At 48.8% G+C, this 25,573-nt stretch overlaps 1 long non-coding RNA gene across 2 annotated transcripts; it reads right to left on the bottom strand.

Moving 5' to 3' along the window:
• Window positions 1-8,731: 8,731 nt before the first annotated feature.
• On the bottom strand, window positions 8,732-12,813 carry LOC310901615. Of its 2 annotated transcripts, XR_014585951.1 has the most exons (4): window positions 10,200-10,313; window positions 9,828-9,884; window positions 9,302-9,365; window positions 8,732-8,982 (listed from the first exon to the last, which is right to left on the bottom strand). It is a non-coding gene; the product is annotated as an uncharacterized lncRNA (long non-coding RNA). The 2 variants fall into 2 exon arrangements; XR_014585950.1 differs by lacking the exons at window positions 9,828-9,884; window positions 10,200-10,313 and adding an exon at window positions 10,644-12,813.
• Between the last annotated feature and the right edge of the window lie 12,760 nt (window positions 12,814-25,573).

Here is a 25,573-nt window from a genome sequence, read left to right as displayed (position 1 = left end):
CACGGGGGCTGCGGGGGCCCAGCCCCGCTGCCACGCTGCCGCCGAGCCGCCGCGACAAGGGTTAAGGGAGTTTTGACGATTTTACTGCATGAACACTGTCAGTGAAACGCATTTTGAATCCCTGTTTAAAAGACATGTAATTGCCTCAGATTCTTTATATTATCATAACTCTTCAGAACTGATTGATTTTAGGTTTATGGAAAAATATGCAAATGCGCAGAGAACGACACACATTCCTCATCGCGGGCATAAAAGCAGTTCACAGAGAATCCGTCTGATTGAGTTTGATTACTGAACAAAATCTAATTATTTTAGATACACGTTCAGGCTTTTCTGGAGAGGCATACTGAAGAGAAGAAATATTTGGTATACGTGAGTGCTGTTTGCCCGCTCAGGTTTGTTTATTCACATATATTTTGACAGTCCAGAATTTTAAATAATTGATACTGGCGTTCATTCTTCAGCGTCAAAGAAACAAACCTGATTGCACAAGGCGCGGTGCTGACGTGCTCGTGGGTGCGTGCCCTGCGCCTCCCACTGCAAAAAAACCCGGCGGCGCCTTCGCAGTGCCTTCTGTGTCAGACCGGCCGGGCCTGTCGTGTCGTGTCGTGTCGTGTCGTGTCATGCCGTGCCGTGTCGTGTCGTGTGGTTTCATGTCGTGTCGTGTTGTGCCGTGTCGCTCCTCGTGGCTGCTCCACCACACGGAGGGGAGCGCGGCGAGGCGCTGCTGTCCCGCGTGTGGCTGTGCTGTGCTGGCAGGTGGGGAGCTGCCGAGCCTGGGCCTGCGAGTCTTTTAAAGCAGCTCTGAATAATTAGCAAATCCCTCCTTCTCATAAACAATTATCATCCTCTCCCAATTACCTACTCAATTATGATCTACAAAGTCTCTCGCATTGAATTAAACCATATGTTTTCCACAGTCACTTCTAGTAGGAACACTCCTGTCCGCCTGCTCCCCAATGCACAAACTTTTTCTCCCCCAGCTCCCCCCGACAGACCTGTCCTGCAGCAAGCAGCAGCATGAAGCACCAAAGCCTGTGCTAGGAGGGCCGCATCCACCCGAGCTGTGCTTAGCCAAGTCCTGAACCTCCAGCGCTCTCCTTCTTCCTCCTTCTTTCACCTGCATTGGTTGAATCAGGCGCTAACTTCGGGCGTTTTCTCCAGCTCAATAGGCTGGCATGTCTCTGGGGCGCAGGGAAGGCAGAGATGCTGCTGCAGGTCTCTGTCTCTGGACAGACTTCAACAATTACAATTATTAAGCATCAATATTGTTCCATCAAAACCCCTCATCCTTACATGTGGGCCTCGCTGAGGTCAGCATCGAGAAAGGGCAGGCTCTTCCCCTGTCAAGAACAACAGGAACAGTGTGTTCTTTGGTCACTAACCCTTTTCTTTTCTCGGTAACTGTGAACGTTTATCATCCGCCCAAGTCATTTCCCCTTGTCTTTCAAGAGAATTTTTCCGTGTAGCTGAGTACCGCTATTGGGTGCTGTTGGGACATGAGGGCTGCCCGCCCCTTAAGGAAATTGCTATGTGATAATTAGGTGTAGAGCCCCTCAGATATACCCTGTTATCAAATACAAAAGCATTACTTATGCATTCTGCTGTGAGACCCATCATTAATTAGGAGTTTTACATATTAATTGCAACACAGAAAAAAAAGCAGTTTTCCTCTCTTTGTGAAGCACTGAGGGATGCTGAAGGTGCATGGCTGCACTGAGTAAAGCGGAGTGGAAGTCTCTGGCCTTTGGGTACAGCGGTGAGGCAGCGCTGGGACCGGCCGCGGGCAGGAGCCCCCCCAGACCCCGGCGCTGCCGCGCTCCCCCGGTACCCCGCAGCCCCCTGCACGCTGCCTGCACCCCTCGCTGCAGCCGAGGCAGGCTGGTGCCCGCACCTGAAGCCTACTGCCGAGGAGACAGAGCAAACCACACAGTATGTCAATAAGGATTTGCACTGCATCATCTGTGCCAAAAAACTAACTCCATCTCCTCCACTTCAGTACAAATTAGAATTTATATGCAACTCCCCACTTCAGGTGGGCAATCCAAAGAAATTAACCTCAGGAGAAAATTGCTTTTTTCTGGCTTAACACATAGCTTATTATCATGTCAGGCAGAAGAGACAGTGGGGAAAATGCAAAATCACAGACATGATACAACAGTGCATCCATATATTCACAACTGAAGAACAATTTATTAGGAGAAATGTTTAAAACCAGAAGAGCAGAGTTCATTCTTTATGGCAGCAGGCAGAGACTAGCAGTCAATCCTGTGGGCTAATAAAAGGCAGCAAAACTCCAGCCCAAAATAGTATGTCTAGGGGAGAAGATGTACTTATGCTGCTAGTACTGACTTACAAACATGATGCTGTTTTCTGCAACCATCCCAAAGCACTTTACAGACTTGGCAAAGTTTCCTGCATCAGGAAAAATAAGAATCAGAGTGAGCGAGTGCAAGTCACCTGACGACACGAGTTGCATTTATGCAATCGATCGGGATATCTATCAAGATAAGCCTGATGTCACTGCTAACTAGGAGAAGGCTAACTAGCAAACGAGGCTTGCTGCACAGCTCTGAGGCAGGCAGAGCTGAGGACATGGGATGAGTGGTGAGGAAGTTTGTTCTCCAGGGGCTCAGGGGGGATTTCTCCCCCCCCTCTCCCCGCAGTCTGAATCCAGACATTCCAACAGAAACCATTTCTGTGGTGTATGCCTGGGAAAGGGACAGGGAATGTGGTTACAGAAACGTGCAGTGCCTTTAGGTGGTGCAGGAAGAGTGTCCTGCCTGCCGCCGGAGGGGACAGGTCCAGGGTCGCACGCAGGCCATGGCGAGGGCAGGAAAGCCGCGGTGCCGCCCGCAGCAAGGGGACAAGCCCAAGGCACAGAGGGAAGCGCCGCGGTGAAAGGTGCCCGACCCGCAGCCGGACAGGCTCCTGCAGCCCAGGCTGGCAGCGGGGCACAGCCAGAGGCGATGTCCCTGCTGTGCACGGCATCGTTCCCCGAAATAACAAACCGCGGGTGTTTGGCTTTCCTAACAGCCTAAAAGGGAAAGCTTGACCTCCACGGTGCCGGTGGAGCTCGTTTATCCCCAAACATGTGTTGAGGGCTGGATACTGGCTAAACAAACTTGGCTCTCCTGTGGTTTGCCCGCCGGTAGGGCTGCAGGCACACGGTTGTTTCTTTCCGTAGGCACTTCAGCAAACGGAGCGAACAGCTCACCAGAGAAAAGTTGTCACATTCACTGATTCATCAACACTTCTCTGGCGGCAGCGGTACCTGTGCCATCTGTGTTGAGCACTTACAAAGAAACCTCTCTGCAACTGCCATACAAATCAGGGGCACCATCAAGGTCACCCTGAAGGGAATTTCGGGACACAGAGAAGATGTTCGGCGGCGCGGCGGTAAGCAATAACAGCATCCCCGCGCACGTCCTGCCGCATCCCCGCCTGCTCCGCCCCAGCCTGGAGCAGCCCAGGCCCCGCTGGGAAATGTGTATTATGCCTGGGTTAATTTACTGATTAATCTCTAGTCAGTGGTTTGTGCTTTCCCCAGATGGCCAATTAAAATTTACAACTGGCAGAGCAGTGCCCTGTTGGCAGGCTGCTGCGGGGCCGCGGCTGCAGGCAGCGACAGAAGGCGCGGGCCCGCTTCGCCTCTCCTCCCTCGCTGGTGGGGCAAGCTCGGGGTGCTGGGCAGGCTCGGGGTGCTGGGCAGGCTCGGGGTGTTGAGCAGGCTCGGGGTGGTGGGCGGCATGGCCCCCGCCCGGCCCCAGGACCGAGCACACCAAGCACCCCATGGCCAAGCACCCCAAGCACCCCAAGCACCCCGCTGCGGGCGCGTGGGACGCACACAGCTGGCCGTGCGAATCACACCGCAGCGTGTGGGGCTGGCAGTGAGTAATGCTGCGATGCGTACAAAGGATGGCATACTTTTACAGCAGTAACGGAAGGAAAACTGAGAATTTTGTCATTTGGCATTCTGTACAGACAGTGTTGGAGCATCCAAACACACAAGCATAGCGCAAACCAGAAACAGGCTATTGTCTGAGTCTTTGTTCAAAAGTTACCTGTGTATGGGAGTCACCTAGGCTGGAAAACTCCAAAGCAAATTATTAACTGAGGCCAACTGATTTCCTTAAGAGCCCAAACATAGCCATGATGATGGGTGATATCACGACAATTTGCTATTTTCTATAACTGTCCTCATAACTCAGAGCAACACTGAGAAACACGTTGTGAAAATATATTGTGAAAAAATGCTGCTTCTGCAAGTGCTTCCAGAAGATACCACAGTTCAGTATTTTAGAGCAAAATTTCCCTGCTGCTGCTTTTCTTTTTTTTTTCTTTTTTTTTTTTTTAAGAAGACTTCATGAATATTGATGGTAAACATAATAACAGCAATACTCAGGAGTATAGTCAACTCTTGCTGCACAATTCACATAATTCCCCTTAAATTAATGGCAGTTACATGTGTGCCCTGGATAAAGACTGCACCCCCATGGAAGCAATACCAAACCTTCATCTCAGTCTACAAAAACACAGCAAAATGCCCACTGCCTGTCAGACAGGCAGAACCGCAAGATCGGGCGCGCTTGTAATTGCTTTGAATTTTCCTTTTTTTTTTTTTTATTAAGGTTGAATTTTCTTATGTTGAATTGCAGAATTGCATGTACTTGTATATGTTCCTGCTCCACAAAATCTTTGCCTCCGTGAGGTAAGCACCTGAGCAAAACCCGTTGTTGATTACATTCATAAATTCCCAGACAAACGTCCTCTCCTCTCACCTCTTCAGCAAACCTACCGGTAGGGCGAGGGCAGCCCCTGGACGCCAGCACCCCACCAGGATGGGGCAGGGGTGCGTGAGCAGCCAGCCCTCCACACAGCCCTGTGGGGGCTGCATCCCTGGCCTCGTCCTGCTCCCTTGCACGGCTGCCTGCTGCGGGGCCTGGGGTGTTTATTGATACCCACGGTGTTTTGCCCAGTCTCACCCCGCTGTGAGCTGCCCAGCTGCCGTGAGCTCGTCCATCAGGACGGCACTGGCATCACGAGGGCATCCTGGAGTCCTCCTTCAGCACAGAGGCACTTATGATGCTGTGGAATTGCTCTCCCGGCTCTGACTGTGGATGGTTTACCCCAAATGTCTGATTTTCAGTGTCTAATGGTGGGAACCCCACCACAGAGCTGCTCAACTCATGCGCTGAAAGACACAACAGCACTGAACGGGTTGCTGGTGGTGAGTAGCCTTTGTTAAAGATGTATCTTGTCTTTCTCTCTGCCAAATTTCTTTTGACTTCTTATAAATCTTATTTTTTATTATTTTTTATTTTTATTTAGCTTCTTAATTTTATGGGCTTGTTGAATTGCAGTTGTCAAAATCTTGTATCACTATTTCTCTTCTCTTATAGGATGAGCATAAGCATTCTGGCTGAAATAAGTACGTGAGAATCTCAGATCCACAGCCTCCTCTGAAATGAGCATTGTGACAATATTTTCCTCTGACTTGAGATCACTGGAACAGTGCTGGAAAACAACACGAAAGGGGGATGAACATGGTTTGTGTGAGCATTTGCGATTCAGTATCAGAAGACGTTTTGTACTGGGCTCCCTTTTCCAAGGCTCTCCAAGGAGTAAAGATGGAACTACAAAACGCGAACATCCGACAGCAGGAGTGGCAGCTGAGCAGTGCAGCCTGGCCAAATTCCTAGGCTCTGCAATACCTCTGGTTTTTTCCTTCTTGAGACAGCACACCCTGTGGTGACCAGGCTTTGGCAGTGAGAGGTTTCTGGCTGCAAGGTGCATCCAGGATCGCTGCGTGGCCCCCAGGCTTGGGGCCAGGCTGGTGTGCTCTGTGCAGTTGTGGTGCCTGCTTTGCCACCCCTTAGCCAGAGAAGGCAACTTGCAGAGATGAAAAAGCAATTTTACTGCATATTAATGAGTCGGTTCAGAAGTGCTGTGCTTGTTCCGGTTTCCAACACCTTGACATACAAACACATGCCAGTATTTTGCTGAGCGCATGCCCACAAAGACCTGTGTCTGTCCCAGTGGCTGAGACCCAGCCCTGTGCTCCCAAGTGCTCCTGCAGTGAATGTCAGTGGGGGAATCGGGGCCGGGCACCACCACGGTGCCTGGTTTGAGGACGCCTTTGCCCTTGGGCTGGGCAGGGTGCTGGGGAGCCAGCGGCAGGGCTCAGGAGCCCAGTGGTGCTGCCTCTGCCTCGCCAGCCCCGCACCGAGCCCTGCTGCTGCCTGCGCCGTGCCTGCGCCTCCCGCTGCTGCAGGCGTGCCCTCAATTAGCCTCTGTAATTGCGGTGCGCTGGGTGAGGAAGCAACCTGCTCCCTGCGAGCCCCCGCGAGCATGGCCATCACCCTCACAAAGCACCCGGTGAGGGCTGGAGTGCAGCTGACAGCAAACCCCTGTGCCAGGCATGTCCCTCAGGGGAGAGCGGAGCCTGGAGAAGCAGCAGTGGATCGCCACTGCCGCAGCATCCAGAGCGTGCAACGCTCCTCACGCAGGTCATGCGACAAAAGCACCTGGTAGACAGGTGCTTGATGCTTGAGATACAGACGGTCAAATGACATTAGGGGCTGAGGGGAGCTGGGAGGTCCCTGGGGAACTTGAGCACAGGGTGACTGACCCCACAGGCGACCAACCCTGCAGGCAGGAGCAGGAGGAGAGCTGCTTTGGGTGCAGCTCCACTGCCAGCAGCTCCGCTGCATCCAGCCCGGTGACAGCAGTGTGGGAAGGCAGAGGTACCACGACAGGCAACCACGGAGTGGCTCAAAGACAAGTGAACACCAGGAGGTGGAGTCGAGCAATAAAAAACAGTGGGCTGAAATTCAAAAGACACCTTTGTCTTGTGGAGCGTTCCTAGTGGTCTCCCAAGGGACGTGGTGGAAGCTGCATCACCTGAATAGCTGGAACTGTGCTGAATGGGGCACTGGGCACTTGTTTGATCTCTGGAGAGAACAAACCTGCATGGGCAAGGACAGCAGGAAAGTGGACACAGTAAGTCTATCCTCAGCTAATTTCTGACTGTGGAAGTTTCTGACTTCTCTGTTTGGAAGTGTTTTAGAAATGAGAAGCAGCTCCACGTGGTCCCAGCACCTGCTTCCCTGAAATTCTCATGGAAGAGGCACGACTTCTGCGTGCTGCAACCACACCAACAGCAAAGCCTGGCCGAAGCAGAGGGGCATTGGACGTGTCCTGTGAAATGCTGGATTTCATGGCCCATACGGTGCTTGGTTGTGGCCTTTCTGAAAAAACACATGATTTGATGCCACAACAGGAGCAGCACACGGGCAGCAGTGCCAGCACCAGGTGAGGGCACGATGGGGGCAGGAGGTTGGCTGCTGCCCTGCATTCTGGCAGTCAGAGCAGCTTCCAACTCCATCCCTGGCTGCGGCACAGCCCCTCCGTGCTGCAGATAGGCCTCCCCCAGGCAGGAAAAATGCAGGAATGAGTGTGCTCCTTGCTGTTGGACCTGATCCTACCCGGCCCTGAACATGAGGGAGGAAAGGGAGACAATGCAACAAAACACAGGCTTTCTGTTGTCCTCACATTGTCTCTTTAACACGGTGTAGCTTTCTGAGAGCTAGGAGGGCAGGATTCATCAGTCCTGCAATGGGAATGCCAGGCCTCCTGCCAGGACAGGCAGCTACCCTCCTTTCAGAGAGCCACTCCCCGAAGAGGAGCAGAGCCGAGGTGCCGTGCCCTGCTTCGCCCCGGGGAGCACCTCCAGCTTCGGCAGGAGGGGCTGGTGCTGCCTCCACGTGAGGCTGCGCCTGGCCCGAGTCCCGGCTGCCTCGTGAATCACGGGCTCTGATTTTTCCCTTTTTCTTTACGGCTAAAGAAGATCAGTATTTTGGAAAAATCCAACACATGTTAATATCGTGACCTGCACGGTTACTGTCAATAGAGATGGGCTGGTGATCTTTAAAAGGAGATTTTCTCAGGGTGAAGGACAAACATGACATTAGAGTCATCAAACTCCCTACCTGACAAGGACATATAAATTGTAAATGGTCGGGGGCACAGAGATCAGGTTGTCTTTCTTCCAGATGCTTCTCCATCACAGCAGTGATCTGCCACCTCTCATCTGCATCTCGCGCAGTGCCAGCAGCGGGGAGAGGACCAATTAATGGCAGGTTGCACCCTGGTGCCCACCGCTGCCTGCGGCTTCCAGGCGCTGAAAGGGCAGGCTGTGCCTGACACGCAGACGGGCAGAGGGTGAAGACCGTAGCTGCAAGAGGCAAGAAATCTTAGGGCCTGATCCTGTACCTATTTACATGTTAGGCACCCTCCTGGCCCCTGGTGCAGCTGGAATTCCTTAAAGAGAGAAAAATATTTTATTTTTGTAACCTGTTCATTTATGTGCTTATTTAGGCACACGCTCAGTTGCATTCAATCAAGAATCTTTCAATTTACCTTTTAAGAATTTCCTTCCAGAATAGCACAGTTGGAAAAATTTGGATTTTTGTAGCATCCCCGAGCAACCAGCCCTTGCAGCCCTGACAAGTTCGGCTCTGGCTGGGTTAGATTTATGTGCACAAGATTAAGCGACCCTTTCCTGAGAAGAAAGGAACCAACTAGGTAGGAAACAAAGAGAAAGTGAGGAGAGCAGAAGTTTTATCATCCTGTTCTTACGCACAGTAAGTGGAGGCACGCAGTGCTGTGGAGAGAGGCAAAGCCAAAACATGGACTAAGAGCGAAGCCTGCCTGTCCATCCTCCGGCTGGTACGCAGGGGGGCCGTGAGCTCCGTGCCGGTACCCCTTTGGCCATCCTGCACCCCGCTGTGCCCCGCAGGGGGGTCTCTCCTGCACCTCCCCGAGGAGATGTGCGTCCGGGGGGGGGACACCTTTGGCCTCCAGGGCCAGGGGCCTCCTCCCCCGACACAGCCGGAAGGATCGTCCTGCCACAGGGCTCCGGTTTGGTGAGGAATTAATCCGGGCTTCCAGCCCTCGCAGCAGTGAGCCAAATGTCTTTATCTGCCATGTAAATGCAATAAAAGGAAATACGCACAGGATTACAGAATTTACAGCCTTGAAAGGAACAAAATCGTATAAAGTGTCACTTCTATATAAAAATGTTGCCTCCGTCTTCAACTTATGTAGCCCTCCCCACAAAGATGTGTATCTTATATAAGTCTTGTACATGTCTCATATATATCTATGTATATATATATATACGTATTTTCTAATGAATTACATCAAAGGACATTGTGGTCTTCATTCTCCCAGATCTGGCAACTTATCAATGCTATCCACATTTAATTAGTAGGCATTTCTTTTCCATGAGCATATTTACTTGAATTCCTTGTTCCTACGGCAACCCAGCGAGTGCTACAGCTCCAGGAACAGTCTAGACTAACCTAAAAAAGAATGGAGATTAAAGAGCAAGCTCAATATTAAGATTATGCTGCAAAGCCTGAGCTTGGTGAGAGCAGCATTACAAAGCAGGCTCAGATAAGACTCTTATTTCAAGGAGCCTATTTATAGCATTACAGATTTGTATTTATTCAAGGGTACCTATAGTATACAGGCTGCGAGAGACGACTCATTTAGCACTAAGTTCTCAGTAATTGGCTATCAACTCAGGTAAGGGATTTTTTTTTCCTAATAATTACAATCCATTTTCATTTTAAAATACCTACCAAGGGAATAGCTAAGCAATATTCACACCATTTGTATTTACAGATGCTCTCCTTGCTGATGTAGTTGTAGTTTTAAAGCATACAAAATATCTAAATTATCTAATGGCATTGCAGCTGTTCAGAACAGAAAATATTCTTTAAAAGAAGACACACATTACCACTTCTTATTTACAGTCTTACCATTCTTATATAAGGTTTCCTTACATAGCGTGAGTGCTGAATACAGTTATAAGAAGGCTGATACAAGATAAACATACTACACGTAAGTCCTTTTGTCCTGTCCTTTCCTTTCTTTTTTTTTTTTTTTCAGTTTTTAAATGCCCCTTTTTTAGATTCAAAAAGGAAAATGAAGAATAAATATAAAAAAGAGAAAAGGGCCACTTATCAGTTACAGAGTAAACCATCTCATTTAAAGATTTTTAATATATATGGTATTCTGATTCTTTTAAGTAAAAAAAGTGCATTCTAAATAGTCTCACGTCTTTTGTTTTAAACCCTGTTTGCACAATTTAACTTCAGACAAGATAGATCTGTTACAAGACACCTACAAACCGTTAAAGAAATTTTTACACAGAGACCCAGAATGTATTATGGACTTCAGAGGTTAAAATTTATATATATATATTTATGGGTGAAAGTTTAAGGCATTCGTAGGGGAAGATCTCTCCAATCAGCATAATAAGGACAAAGATGTTAGGAAGCCTCTAAATTACCTGGTGTGGAGGAAGGAAGTGAAACTCTTCCCACCTGACCTTTCAGCACTGTTTTATTAACTCTAGGTTGCAAGCAACAAGTTTAACTGAGGGGTTTCTAGGTGGTGGCTTCCTTTGTGTTCAGACTTTCAGTGTAGAAAATGTTTTAGTGTCAATCATCCAATCTGGAGACATCTGCACCAAACTCTCATTGTGCTTGAGCTTAGCTTTTGTCTCCCTTCCACGATGGTCCTCTCTTTGTGTCAGAGCAAAACATTTAAATCACACCACTCATAACACGTACCTTGTCGGCACTGAGCTGCGAAGTCATCAGAAAAGCAGATGTGAAATATCCCTTTGGTAAGCAATCACTGGGAGGTAATTGACTGTATTTATCCTTTTAATGCCATGAGTTTAGAGTCAAAAAATTACTACTTTTACAAAAATAACTTTCAGGTGCAATCAACTAATGCAAACACATTGAGGAATCTTTTAACTCCCTTTTGCTTGCGAAGTGATGGGAGATAAGAGACTGTATTTCTTACGCATTATTACCAGCTTCCAAGCTTTAGTTTCCCTGCAAATATTAGCCATCAAATGAATTAATTAATCTCCACAACCCAACAATGGCACGCTTTCCTCTGTAGTCTGTGACCTGAACCCAGCAATCCTGGGTGTCCTCCTGCGCTTGTCTGAAGTGCGTTTTAATACCAAAGAACACAACAACTTAAATGCCATTCCCTGGTTTTATGAAAAAGCAATATCAGAGAGTAAATAGGGCAAATACCAACAAGGAGGGACACACAAGTTGAATCGAACAATAAATTCAAATAATATCACTAAATCGAAGAGTAGAGGCAGTGTCGGTAAGCTCCTTTCTCCCAGTGAGTTTTCTGGAAAGTCTGGGAGCCGAGCAAAGGTCTGAGCACCCCGCTCTCCTTCTGCTTTAACAACAACAATCAGGACTGGATTGAACCTCTTCAAATAATTCTCCAAACGGAGATAAAGCATAAAAGAGAGAGAGAAAAAAAAATCCAGCATATTCTTTTGCAACCGGTAATAAGCTTACGCTTGCAATAGACTTGTTAAATAATCAGAGTTGAATTACCTCCTCTCCTACCACCACCTTTCTCAGCTTTTCACTTTGAAGTCGCAGTTTAATGGAGAGGAATCAGTGAAGGAACACACGGGAGAGGGCCGGCCGGAACACCAGCCCTCGCTCACAGCGGATTTGTGCCCTGGTGGCCGCATGTGCAGCCCCGGAGTGCTGCAACTCACCCGCAGCCGCCCCAGCTCCTGGGCACGGCCCCGCACGGGCGCGTGGCTGTGCCTGGCCCTGCCCCAGGCCCCGCACACGCGTGACACACGCACACCTGGCACACGCGTGCACACGCGCACCCCCGGCCCCGGCTCTGAAACAGAAGGCACAGAAAAAGGAATTGAGATTTGCAGATCTGATAATGAGCCAGTTAATGACATAAATGATACCTCAAGAACCTCACTAAACCATCCAGGTCCTACAATTTAATCTGTAATAAATACTCCTGCATCATTGCGAGATGGCTGCTCATAATGGCAAATGAAATATGCTGGTATGATAGGTACAATAAATCTGGATTTTCCTATGGTTCCCTCAGGCTAGAACAATATGTAACCAGAGTGCGCACTGTCAGGATGAGCAGATCTCAAAGCCATCATAAAATCTAAATGGGGACTAATTAGGAGGCCCTTCCCTTCTAGAGTTACTATTTCTATTGACATTTTCCATGCATGAGCCCCTCCATAACATCATAAGTCACCAAGATAAGAACTCCCTAGATTATAGGGAAAAAGCTTTAATGGAGAAGTTGAACTCAAAGGCGATGCATAAATTTTCCTTCTGATACCACGGGAAGTCTGTGTTCAGTACTTTCTTTACAAACTTTCCTCCCCGGCCCCGGCTGTGGCTGCGCCGCCCCCCAGCGCCCCGGGAGGTGCCGCTGTGGTTGGGGTCACCGGCACCCCCAGGGCCCCTGGGTGCTGAGCTGCCCGAGGGACGGGCTGCTGCGGGCAGGGGGCACACACCAGCCCCACTCCGGCCCCAGACCCCACGCGGGGGGTTCGGAGCACCAGGGGCTCCCCCTGGCCCGGCGGAAGACACGCCGCAGAAAGCAAGATTTATTGGCTGTTTACAGCAGACTTTACGTTCAATTTTCCCTTGTCACATTCGCACAAAGTAATTGCCCTTGTGTGTACGTGCATATTCCTGTTTGCTGAAGGCGTGGGCACGTGTCCTTGCCTGCCTCCCTGATGAATTGCCTCAGGCCCAGCCTCCAGCCGGAGGATTTAGGGACCGTCTTGCCACTGCGATGCCCTATCCCATATAAATGATGCGTGCGGGGTCTCCGTCCCTCACTATGACCACCGTGATCTGCAGAAAAGTGCACTGAGAGCAGGAGAGGGCTCTCATGGTGCATGCTTTTCCCCAGAGCGCCCTCAGCAAGCGCGGGGCTTTGTGCTCTGCCTCCTTCGCCAGCACAGACCGCTCCCACCCCGCACCCAGCGCTGCGATGAGGCTGGCCCTACACCTCAGGAACATTCGTTAATACTGAGCTGAAATGTCTGAAGCACTTTGGCAGTCGCTGGACTGAGGGACAAATGTTTTCCCTCTAAAGGACCCGCGGGAGCACAAGCGGAGCGTGGCTGGCAGAGTCCTGCACAGACCCGAGCGCAGAGCGATGCAGTACAGGCAGATAATGCTCAGCAGACCACGTCCAGGCGTGTGCTCTCCTCCTGCTCGGGGTCACCCTCGAAGGAGCTGAACGCGTTTTATTCTGCATTATGACTTGGCTTTCTCACCCTAACGGAGAAGCGTCGAGGAGCCTCCAAACCTGCCGGGAGCGAGCGCACCTCAGCCTCCGGCACACTGCATGGGATGCTCAGCGCCACGTGTCCCTTCTGCCACCACACGGGGCATGGCACAGGGAGCCCGCTTGGCATGGGAAGGGACAGCCTGGACCTCTCAGCGGCAGTGGAAATGGCCCAGGGTCGGGGAGATCATAGAATACCCCGAGCTGGAAGGGACCCACAAAGATCATTGAGTCCAGATCCTGGGTCCCCAAAGGACCACCAATAATAATAATAATAATAATAATAATAATAATAATAATAATAATAATAATAATCAGAACATGTGTCTGAGAACGTTGTCCAAATGCTCCTTGAATTCCAGCAGGCTCAGTGCAGTGACCACTGCCCTGGGGAGCCTGTTCCAGTGCCCACGTATTTGGTATCAGCCTCCATGAATCAGCTGCTCAGGAAAATTGGGTTAAAATTTCATAATGTTTTTCAGAGGGTTTGGTTTTGGAATTCTTTCACATGGGCTTGGTAAATTTTGACTCCTTAGAGGTTGGATTTTCTAATCTCTTTCCTTTATTTAATTTTTAGAATGAATGAATTTATTTTCACTGTGGTGTTGCCACTACTTTTTTAAATGGAAAGCACAGTTTTCATCTGACATGTTCATAGCAGCGGGAGTAGCACAGAATTATTGGCGCAATTCATTGGTACCCATAATCAATAAGGTGCTTGAGCAAATTCAGTAATTCAAACTGACTGTACAATTAGGATATATTTAACAACTCAAAATCTGTGTGCTGGGCAGCTCTGAAAGGCTGCTAAGGGCTCTGGGCGTGTTGGAAGTGCAGTCGGGCAGCCTCTGCCGGCACGGCCACCGCCTTGGTGGCACCTGGGGCATCAGCTTCTGCCTCGCCACCTGCTCTGCATTCACACAAGGCTGATGGAGTTTTGGTATGCAGGAACCAGAGCTGTGATTTGCTTTTTAAGTCTGTCCATTTCTGTGAATTAGGATAAAAACAGAGGAATGCGATGTGTGCCAAGCATATCATCAACGACTTATTCTTCTGTAGCCTCAAAAAATATATTAAGAAAGAATCTGCATGAGCTTCTACAAATATTTTCCCCTTTGCATAAAAAAATAAATAAAATAATTAAAAAATACCCTGAGAAAAAATTGTAGCGAGGTGACTTGCATTGTATAGAATACATAATGGCTCCTACCTTTGATGACATTTATCTTTACTCATGAGGGAAGACCTAATAATATGAATTATCAGGTCCCTCCTCACTCATGAAGAATAATGTCATAAAGGACCGACGCCATCATACATTCAATGTGGTCTGTACTAATCCTTCTATTGTTAGAGCAGGCTGATATCTTATGTTTTCATTGTTTTCATGCTATAAAGTAAGCCTGCATGAAGTGGTGTTAAAAATGCAATTCTGCCGGAGTTTCAACCTGATTGAAATGCTGGAGTTTTCACATGTAATTATCTTTGATCTTCCAATGCACATTATATTTTTGAAAATTACTGACATAGGTAAACAAGCATTTTCTCAAAAACAGCATTCCTGAAGGATGAGTCTAAATACCCTTTTCTCAACTTTGTGTTTACACAGAGTTATACAGGGGAAATGAGCCTTCAGAGAATTATTAGAGGGCAAACGAGAAGCAGCCAAGTTTATGAAAAAATAGCACAAAAATGACTGAGAGGATAGAGATCTATATCCTAAGTCAACTCCAGTTCCATTTCATTTTTTTACAGGAAAATCATTGGTGGGTGCGATTCGCTCTGTATTTTCTACCGGGGCTTGGCTGAGGAGAGAAGCAGTCCCTCCATTGCTCAGAAAGCACCAGCAGGGCCCCACTGCTCCACTGCCTTGTGCTTGGGGGGCTGCTGCGTGGGCATGAGGACGGTCCCCGTGGGGCTGGGCCCCCCGCGGCTGCTCCTGGCACCCCCTGCTCCTGGGGCTGGGGGCGCCCCCCGCCACCCGAGGCGGGTTCCCCGGGATCAGGCAGGGAGCTGGGAGGGGGGTGCTCAGGCACGCAGACTGGCTGCAGAGCAGCAGCAGAAAGGCTGCACATCGGGCTCAAATTCAGATCGTTTTTATAGGAGGGTGGTGGAAAATGGATGCCTCGTTCTCATAACTCTCCCTTTAATGAGTATATTGTTTTATCTGCTCATCACTTTCTAAATACACTTATAGTTAGGCAAGTGGTTAAATTACTGCCAAACACAGCATATTAGCTTGCCAGGACCGTATTTCAATCATTTGTGCTATCGCTAATGTAAGTACTGGGAACAGTTTAGATCTACACACAGACACACTTTTATTGTACCGCCAGGGAAGGGGATTTCCATTATGCAGCAGCGGGACCTCACCTGATCGCAGGCATGGACCGAGCCAAGCTTCAGCCGAAGGACTCCACCGAGGCATGAGAAACTGCTTTGTGTACGTTTCCTAAGAGTCTGTGCAGTGCAACAAAGAGCAAGGTACAACGTGTGTCAAAGAGCTGGAGGGGAATGGCAGGGAGAGAAGGGGGATGTGCCTCACTGCCCGCCCCACCGCTGGCAGCGTAGCCGGGGAGCTGCGCCTGCGGGCTGTTCTCTTCCCGCACGTGGGAAGGAGGACAAGCTTCTCCCCTTCGACACCATCAGCAGGGAGGCAATATGTGTGTTCATCGCCGCTTGCACGTGCTGCATCCACAAGCACCAGCCCCTATTCGTGGTGCCCCCTGGTCCGTGCGGAGCCCACCGCCTGGCTCGGGGCCGGCCAAGCAGCCAGCAGGCTGCCACCCACAGAGCACGCCCTTGGTGGCCTGGCAATAAGCACTGTCTGTTTATCTCGCGCTTCTCCTCTGAGGATGTTGAAGAGACTCTCAAAAAATGGTATTTGTAATTGCATACGAGATTTCCATGGTGGAGCCAGAGCTATTTTTCCAAAGTTGTGCTCAGATACTTTGAAATGACAGTGCATAAATATCAAAGATAAACACCCAGTAGCTTTCCACTGAAAGGGTGTGAATTCAGGGAAACAGAAAATAAATATATTTAGGATTAAATGCAACACAAGTTCTTGGTCAAATAGCTGTTGGGTTTAAATGGATCTGTAACTGCTCACTGGAAGGTACGGCAGCCAGGAACAACACTTTGCTCTCGCTCACCGACCATCCGCTGGTATGGTAGCTCGGGCCTCTTACTTAGGTATTGCAGTCATCAGCTCATATTATACAAATGGGGACGAGTAGGTTTGTTCACCAGAGGGAAGCAATTCAAACCCAACAAAATAAATAGGAAAATTTGTGAGCCATTTCCCCTTCCATAAATTTCCTTCTGGTTTGAGTCTGGTTGCTCCCGAGGCAAGCGAAGGGCCCGCGGGCGGTGTGGGACGGCCCGGGGAGCCAAGCAGCCGGGCGAGCTGGCACAGGGTGGGCTCACACCGTGCCCTGCGGTCCCCGAGGGGCTCGGGCTGCCCTCGGAGCCGTGCCACTGGCTGCAGAGCCCCCTGCCTGTGGCTCGGCCCGGCCCTGTCCCCAGAGCAATCCCCTGCCGGCCTTGCTAACGAAGAGTGATTTTCAACAGATATAAATCAAAATGACTGTTTAGCAGTGCTGATTAGCTTGAAATGAGTACTTCTGGTGGCACAACAGCATCTAAACATGACATATCTATCTCGGCTACCATGGCATGGCACATCTCATTCAGTCAGCGTGCCCATTTGTATGTGCCCTTCAGTGCCTCCAAAGGTTTAAAATGGGAAGAAAAGAATTTTATCTCATACTGAGGATAATCCTATTTCACATGCACCAAATCTATACTCCAGCGAGTGTAATTCAGGATCAGAGCACACGTTCCTGCGGACACAGGCGTACATCATCTCACACCCGAGGCTGCGCGAAGCCGGCACCTAACAGGGCAGCTGACCGGGCATGGCCAGCCTTGTGCTGCCGCGGCTGCCACCGCGCTCCTCTCTGTCCTTCCTGAAGAGTAACTGAGCAAATGAACTCGCTGCACAGTTGCCCTGAAAAAGCGAAAGCATGAATCCTGAAGGCACGGAGCAGAAACAAAGAGGTCACTGCCTTAAAAAACGCAGCTGGTGCTGAGTGAAGCGCGTGGTGCTGGGGTGTCGGGTGTCTGGGCACTACTACCAGCGCGTGGGGCAGCAGCACCCGGCCGGGTCTCTGCACCAGCCTGCTGGCTGTCGGGAGCACTCGGGCTGGCCCCCAGGGAAAGACCAACAGAGACCCCCCTCATGCACAACGCAATTGGAAACAAGTGGGGAAATTGGTGTTGCTTAGCAATTTGCTACAGCACGCTCGAGTACTGGGGAGCAGGCAAAAGCATCGTCAGAAGCTCCAACATTATTATCATTACCATTTAAAGGTATCCCAGATGTGCAGGGCACTTTACAGACAAAAGTAATTGATGGGTCTTGCCCCTGAAGCTGAGATAACACAAGATCCAGCCACAGCTAGCACTGGGCAAGGGCTGCAGAGAGACGGCGTGGAGGAATGGACTGCGCACGGAAGGTGGCTGGCTGCACCTACTGTCACGTTCCAGTTTGCACTTCACCCTGTCCCAGCTGAAGCCATGGGAATTTTTTTCTCCAGTTTTAGTTGAACACGCGAAGGCAAGGAGCAGCTGCTGATTTACATCATTTTGTACCTCCCTACCCGAAGCTGCCGAAGTGCAGGCACGGCTGCCGGTGCGCGGTGCTGCTCTGAGCCAGCAAGCCCTGCCACCGATGTGCACCTAATTACTTTGTTACCCGAGTGGCTGGCAAGTTCTGCCGCTCTCTGTAGGAACGGTGACATGTTCTGAAGGACTAATTAATGGCTCTTGTATTTTGGGATCACCTATTGTGTGAGGGTGTCCTTCTGCAGGCCAGCCGTGCGCGCTGCGAACTGTGCCAGCTGCTCGTTGGAAGAGGTGGATTTTTACCTCCTTGTGCGGACAAATCAGACTGAATTACTTTAGCAATGGTTTAGTATTTATGGTACAAAAGTGGTTTTGAATATTAACGGCACAGTACACTTTCAAATGCAGTGCATCGGGGAAGCTGGGCACTTCTGCCTGATGGCCCCGTCTCTGCTGAGCTGTGCTGCAGAGCCGCAGCGAGGTCTGGGCCAGGCCTGGGCCAAGCAACCCGGAGCCTGTCCCCAAGCGCTCCGGGGCTGGAGCAGCGAGGGTGAGGGTGCTGCAGGCATCTGCCCTGCAGACATCGCCCCTCAGCCCACCGCAGGGTGAGGGCAGGCGTCCCAGCAGGGTGAAAACTGACGAGCCCACCGGGGTTGCAATAGGGGTAGCGACACAAAGGCAGTGTCCTGGGATATCTGGGGCTTGTACGCTGGCCTTACGGCTCTTCGGGGCTCTGCAGTCTGCGCACCGACGCTTTGCTACAAAAGGAATAAACATACCATTGTATTAGAGCAGTCATGGTAGTAAATCGCTGAACTCCTTTAAGTGTCTCCAAGATTGGGACCCAAAAATACAATGCAAGCTTGATCCAGAACACATCTGAGATAATGGAAAGCTTCCTACAGCTTTTATTGAGTTCTGGACTGGCACCCAGGTCGTTGTTGTGCTGTTTTGTGAAATTACTGAGATTTATGTCCGGCTTTCTAATACCAACCTGACCAAAAAAAAAAAAAAAAAGAAAGAAAAAAAGACCCGCCTTTGCTCAGCTCTGTGTCTGGTGACCGCTGCTCCCCAACCAAAGATTTTAATTTTTTATCCTGTTCATTTTTTTTTCCCCTTTGCACAGATATTTTTTCTAATTTGGTGATCTCAGCAAGATGTTTTGGATGCACTTGACAGAGCATAATGTATCACCTGTCGAAAGATCCTGTTTTTTAAGAAGTTAGGAAATTACTGGTGTAATCAGGCAGTAAACACTTGTCCGGGGCCGGGGAGCCGCCCGTTGCTCTCGGGTGGTCTGGGAGTCTGTCCTCCCCGAGCCTGCGCGAGGGCAGGGACCGCGCTCCGGGTGCTGACAGGAGCCTGACAAGCGGTTTATAAACCAGGCCTGCCCTGCTGCTTGGAGAAGCTTTATAACTGATTGTTTTAATACCAAAGTGACACCAAAGGGGGGTCAAGTAAATAAATATGCATGCCTCACCAGTTCAAAATAATAAAATTCCAATGTGTGCAAGCCTGCTTGTTGAACATATGTTTGCGGCACGGCTAAGCCATCTGGCTCAATGTCAAGCATTTACACCAACTGCAGTCTTACACTACCTGACAGCAGAAAAGCTTTATTCCCTTGGTGTTTGGGCACAAATGGAGAAATATTATTGAAATGATTATCTGCATCAAGACTCAGATTTGGTTTGACATTTAGCTGGCTCTGTTTAATCCAAAGGGTTGTCTGAATGAATAAAGAGAAGGGTTCCTCCAGAAGATGCTGCAAGCAGCCAGGGAAAGCCAAATGATTAATGAGACTGAAAGGCTGGGTGGACCCTGCCCACCTCCACCCAGACCTCGGTGCCAAGAACTGCATATGAAATTAGTCTGAGGCTTTCTGCAGCTTGTCAGGAGGATGCTCGCGACCGGAGGGGCTCTATTTTTGGACCTTAAGAAAACAAAAGAAATAGCCACGGTGCCTCAAGCCGGGAAGGAAAGCTCTGTGTTCTAATTAAAAACAATCTCTGGAAAGTCGTAGGTCATCATCATCACACCTCGGCTGAGCAAGACGCACCCAGGGCCTGCCTCCCTCTGCCCCTGCGGCCCAGGGAGATGGGGAGGTGGTCGGCAGAGGAGCCGGCATGGGGAGCAGCGTGCTCCCTGCGTGCCCACTGCGTGCCGTGCACCCCGGCCCCTTGCACCACGGCTTCTGTGTGCTGGCAACACGAAGGCTGCCAGCGGCCATCCTGCGGGGAGCACGGTTTCGTTGCAGGCAGGGTGGCCCAGTTCTCCTCTAACATGGGAGTGGAGAAAAAGAAAGAAAAAAAAACAACTGAGAAGTTTTGAGCGAGTCAATAAAAAAGAGTGTGAGCAGGATCTGTTTGAAGTCAAGGGGTTGCTGAAGGCTCAGTCTGACAAAGACAAATTTATCTGAGAAATCAGACATGCTATATTTTAAAATAAAATAGGATGGAGCTGCAAAGCACAAGATGATGATCAGCGTTACGGTCCAGAAAGTAGTTCTCCTTGGGAGTACTAGAGCGAAAACTCCTTCCCCCTTCCCACAGGAGAATGTACTGTACTGCTTTTTTTTTTTTTTCTTTTTCTTTATATTTCCACTTCTGATTGCTGATTTGGATTTAAAATTAATTTGGTGATTTGAGTTTAATAAGAATGTTAGACATGATTTCCTTCTCACTCTTACTTTTAATTAACTTTTTAATTGAGATTTAAATGAATTCTAATGAACAGAATTGGTACCCTAATTGATTTGTTGCAGCAGCATAGTGAGGGATCAGTATGCTGGCAGCATTTTGATATATTACTCTGTGATGTCAAACAGTTTACAGGTTAATTTTTTGGCAGAGGTTACTTAATGTCAGCAGAAAACAATAATTTATTTTTGATTTATTAGTAAACAGTTCCTCGGAAGTGAATGGTCTATGATTTTTAAACAAACTCATGTTTATGCACAGCTGCCTTTGCCACCTATTAACGTCTCATTAGAAACTTGTTCTGGGTGTTTGTACGAGAACGAACAGGTTTCACCCAGATGTGCCCAGAGACAAACAGGTACGAGATGATTTGTAGTGCAGCCACAGGCAGGCGGGGTAGATGGAGTCTATGTACAGTCGGAAGGAGGTTTTCAGCAGCAGCTTTGGTTTTCCTGAGATACTGGGATCTTAAAAAACTTTGTCCCACAAATGACTTGCTGAGAATTTTAGTTCTTAGGGGATAACCCTTTCATGGTTTTCTCAGATAAATCCCTGAGAAAATACATTCTTTTATCGTGTTAAGAACAATGAGCAGATGAGGACACGCACTGTGACAGAACTGAGCATGGGCTATAATTCCTAACTGCACAAATCTTGTGTTTTCCCCTATTATGATCCAGACAGGCAAACTGAATATTTTTGAAAGAAAATGACCAACGCATGATTAATTGCAAGCTCGCAGATTTTGCAGCTTCAAGAGTAAATCAACTGCTAAGAAGTGCTAACTTGCTAAAATATAAACTAATTTTAGTCCCCAGATATTAAAACATAATCCATCTTCTTCCTCCACTGGGGAAGCTAATTAGAAACCATGACTGGCACAAGGGGAAGAGGCTGAGAAAACTGGGGTTAGGTCCCCCAGTCTGAGCAGAGCCTGGCCAATTTCGTCTACACATTCCAAAGCAGGTGATAGCCCAAAACCGCATCTGGGCACTGGCATCCCCCACGTGCATGGGAACAGGCACAACAGCTGTCCCTGGCTGGGGACAGCTGCTCCAGGATGGGTTATTTCTCCTGGATCTCCTGCCGCTGCCCGGGTGCTGCCTTCTCCCCTGGCTCCAGCCTCTATTCCTGCCTCAGAAAATATCTGTGCCCAGCTCAAAGGGCTCAATTTTCCTCTTGTCCTAGGTGTAAATCAGAATGATGTTGGACCTCTATTGGTGTAAATGCAAAGCTTTAGAGAAATTACTGCAGTCAGAGGATAAAGCAGGATGTATGGAAAAGGAGAATGGGGACAGCGTGAGAAAATAGGATGGAAGAGAGAAATATCACCTGCAGCGTCCAAAATGGTTTGAAATATAAGATGCTACAAAACTTAAAGAATCGAGTTTAAAAGTTTCAATCTATGGTTTGTAAGTAATTTATGTGAAAATAATACTCAAAGACTTGCACTTTTTTTTCCAAAATACCAAGCAGTTGGCTGGTGAGAGCCACCCCTGGAGAACAGTAAAGGCTGCATTCCCCGGTGGGCGCTGGTCCTCGTACAGGCGATGCAGGCAGAAGGCTGACCCTGCTCCGGTGCGCCCCTGGATCGAGGACGGTTTAACAACACTGATGTTCTAGAGGATAACAAATCTCTTAATTACGTGCTTTCAATATATGAGCAAAGTATAAAAAATGCCATGTAGCCCTTCGGTACCCCTGGGTGCAGTGCTGTGCACCCGAGCGAGGCGGGAGCAGCGCGGCTCCTCGGGGCAGGCTTTGTCCTCATTCTTCGTCCGCCCGGCCCGAGGACATGGGGGCTCTGGGGGGCTCTGCCCCGCGGCCGGGCCGGCCTTTCTTAGGGTTCTGACTTCCGTGGGACAGGGGGAGGATAAGTTCACACCCAGCAGAGTCCCACGCTTTGGAGACGTGAAATTTTCAAATCACCCCCAGCAGCACCTTATGTCTGGTGTTATCTAAATAGAATAAATTGGCAAGTTGAAGGAGAAATGAAAATTGTTGATATCCCTTTTCGTTTCTCTCCCAGATACTGTGATTTTTCAAACATAAAATAATGAAACTCATAATTTGCTTCAATATGTTCCATTTGGAGTATTTCATACATCACAAACTTGAGATTAAGGATAGAGCCTTTCTCAAATGCAGCTTAATTTTGTTTTCAACTTCTTAAGCTTCTGTTAACACCTTTTCTGTAATCAGTACAGTATCTTTTGAGTTAATTAGTTCTGGAAAAGAATTACTAGTATAATTTGTGGTGGGACCTCCCCCCCTTTCATTCACCAGACAGAACAGCATCTGATTTAGATAAAAAGAACCACTGGAGGCTTCTTTAGTGAAGAGAGATGGTTAGATATGAGCTCAGATACATCTTCAAACCATTTATCCCTCCTTCAGCTCTGTAAGTGGGGAGAGCCCACGTTTAGCTGGCATGAAACATACATTTTAATAACCGTCGCAGAGTTTCCTTCTGAACTGTTTAGGTTCTGAAACAGGCCGTGTCCAGCCCTCTGACACAGCAAGCACCCGCCGTGCGGTCAGTGCCAGCCTTCTGGCGGCCGCCCGTCCCATGGCACGTCCATGTGGGAGCCCACGTCGCGCATCGGGGCCGCCCCTTCGTTGGTGCCGGTGGGCACCAAAGGCTTGGGTGGCGCCTCAGATTAACTCAGAGAATTCAAGTTATTTTCCATGTCTCGCTACCTGTCATAAAATCCTAACTTCAAATCTGGTATCATTTCTAACTGGAACTGTAGGTTAGCACAGTTCTGTTTGAAATTTGTCTGGAGGCACCTAACAACACGAGTGACGTTTGTTCGATGCTGCAAAAGGCTCCATGAAGCCATCCATGAAACTGAGCTCAGTTTTGGGCTCTCCACAGACCTGCATGGGGCTTAAATGTTTAAAATTAATTGTGTGTGTCATTGGTTTGCTGAAGAAGGCTGGGTGTTAGCAAAGCTAGAAGCCCCACGCTGTACCTTTACACTTAGCTTCAATTTCAGTGGCTAAAGAATCGGTCCTGAGTGAATGACGTCCACCGGTCTTATCAAATTCTCCGTGTGTCCATGTACACCGGTATATTTTAACATACAAGAACTGTCCCCATTGAACTTTCAAAACATCTCTTTGACTCACTGTCAAGCTCAATAACATCAGAGATCAATCGGTAGTGCATAAATTTACCTTCAAAGAGGCCCAAAAGCTAACATGTAAGATGATGAGCATCCCGTTCTGAAGTGTTTCATCTCCTAGCAGGGAACAGAAGGGACAGTTAGAATCTCCTGTGCCTCCCATGCTGATGAAAGCCCGGAGATGAAGCTCTGGTGTTTGGCACAGGTTGCTGATGCCAGCTGTAAGGACGGGGCCGGGGCCAGCAGCAGGCGGCAGGGGCAGGCTCGGGCAGCCAGGTTTTGGCAGGCTCCTGGCGTGCCCTGAGGCTGTGGGGAGGGCCCGGTGTGCTCCTGACGGGCTGGCAGCTCCGGGACCCACCGGCGGCCACCAGTGCCCCTCGTGCATGCTTGCCTGGCTCTAAGACATAGCAGAAATGTGATGGTATTGGCTTCCAATGCTAATACTTTGAATTAAAATGATTAATTAAGTCTCCATGGAAACCATTTATGTAAAAAATAAATTTCTCTCTCCATTTTTCACTATAAAGCCTAGATACAGCGGTGCTTAATCTTTCCTTTTTTACAGAGCTGGTGTTTCTAAGTGCGGTTACACTCAACCTTCCTCCTTTGAATGGAAGGAGGTTTATTCATAATTTGCAATACTCTGGGAAAAGCCTGGGTATTTGGCAAGATACACAATGTAGTTGACTCTGACTTAGTTAAACGGTTATGCTGAATTAGCAAATAAGCTGGGAGAAAGTTTGCAACAACTGGAAAAAATAACTGTATGAAAACTGGCTACTAGCTGTGTCAATGGAAATAAGTTTTGTTAACCCATAATTGAAAGTAAGGATCTAATGTTTTCTTATACCATTGTCTAAGTTTTCAGAACCCTTATAATTTCTGAAATGTTACTGACAATGAATAATGGAGTACACAGATCAGAGCTCGGTTCAGTTTTCAGACAGTTAAGAATTCAGCCCAAATCACTGGTGCTTCCTTAACTTGCGAGGGTCAGGGCTCTGCTGACGTTCGTTGTACAGGGTCAGAGACAAGAAAATGATGAGCAAAAGGAGAAACATCCTCCGAATTCTTGCTGCCCCTTGAGGTAATATAATTTGTTAGAAAGAACGCAACAGCGAGAGCTTGTTCTGCACCCGTTCCCTGCAGGGGGGAAGCAGCCTGTGCTGCCGGGCAGCTCTGCTCGGAGGCAGGTCTGGGGTTTGGGCACCACATGCCTGCCCCGCTGCATCCCTCCTACTCCTCTGCTGCATCCCTTCCACTCCTCCAGGGGACCTGTGCGTTGGGATCCACATTTCTGACCTCAGGCTGTGGATGGCCGTGCTGCTCTGCAAAGCCCATCAAGCACAGCAACTCCATCTCTGTAGGTCCAATAGGTTTTACCTATCTATTTATTGGAAGCTACCTGTTGTGTTTCTGTTGTCTGCTCCTCTGTTTTTTTCCAGGCTGCTTTCTTTTAAGGCTGGATTATTTCGTAGGATGGGCTGTGGTTTTTTTTTTTTTTTTATATTTGATCTTCTTTAATTTTAAAATAGGCACACTCTGCATGTGCTCTTGCAGTTCACTGCTTCATTAACCAAAGCGTATCTTCTGTGACTAGATCCTTCCTATTAGCACCTAAAGTTTGTTTAACAAAGGGCTATTGCAATTTAACTGCCGTGTTCCAAATGGTCCTGCAGCATCTCCCATGGTCCTATTTCAGCACTAAATGCATTAGTAGAGTATTTAAATATGAGAGCATCGTGATAGACCCCTTTCATTCTCAGCAAAAGGCTTACCTTTCTGCTAGCTTTTTTGCTAGCAAACAGCTACAGAAAACCATGTACAGCAGTCAAGTGACTTGTCTGGCTTTCCTTCGAGCTTCCTGGGACAGAGGCATCCCACCTCCCACCATAGTGGCCGTGGAGGGTTCCTTGTCCCTGTACTCCG

The sequence above is a fragment of the Anser anser genome, assembly GCF_964211835.1.
Source record: "Anser anser genome assembly, chromosome: 6".
In the NCBI taxonomy this organism is placed as follows: Eukaryota; Metazoa; Chordata; class Aves; order Anseriformes; family Anatidae; genus Anser; species Anser anser.
This window is presented reverse-complemented; position numbering and strand designations above follow the sequence as displayed.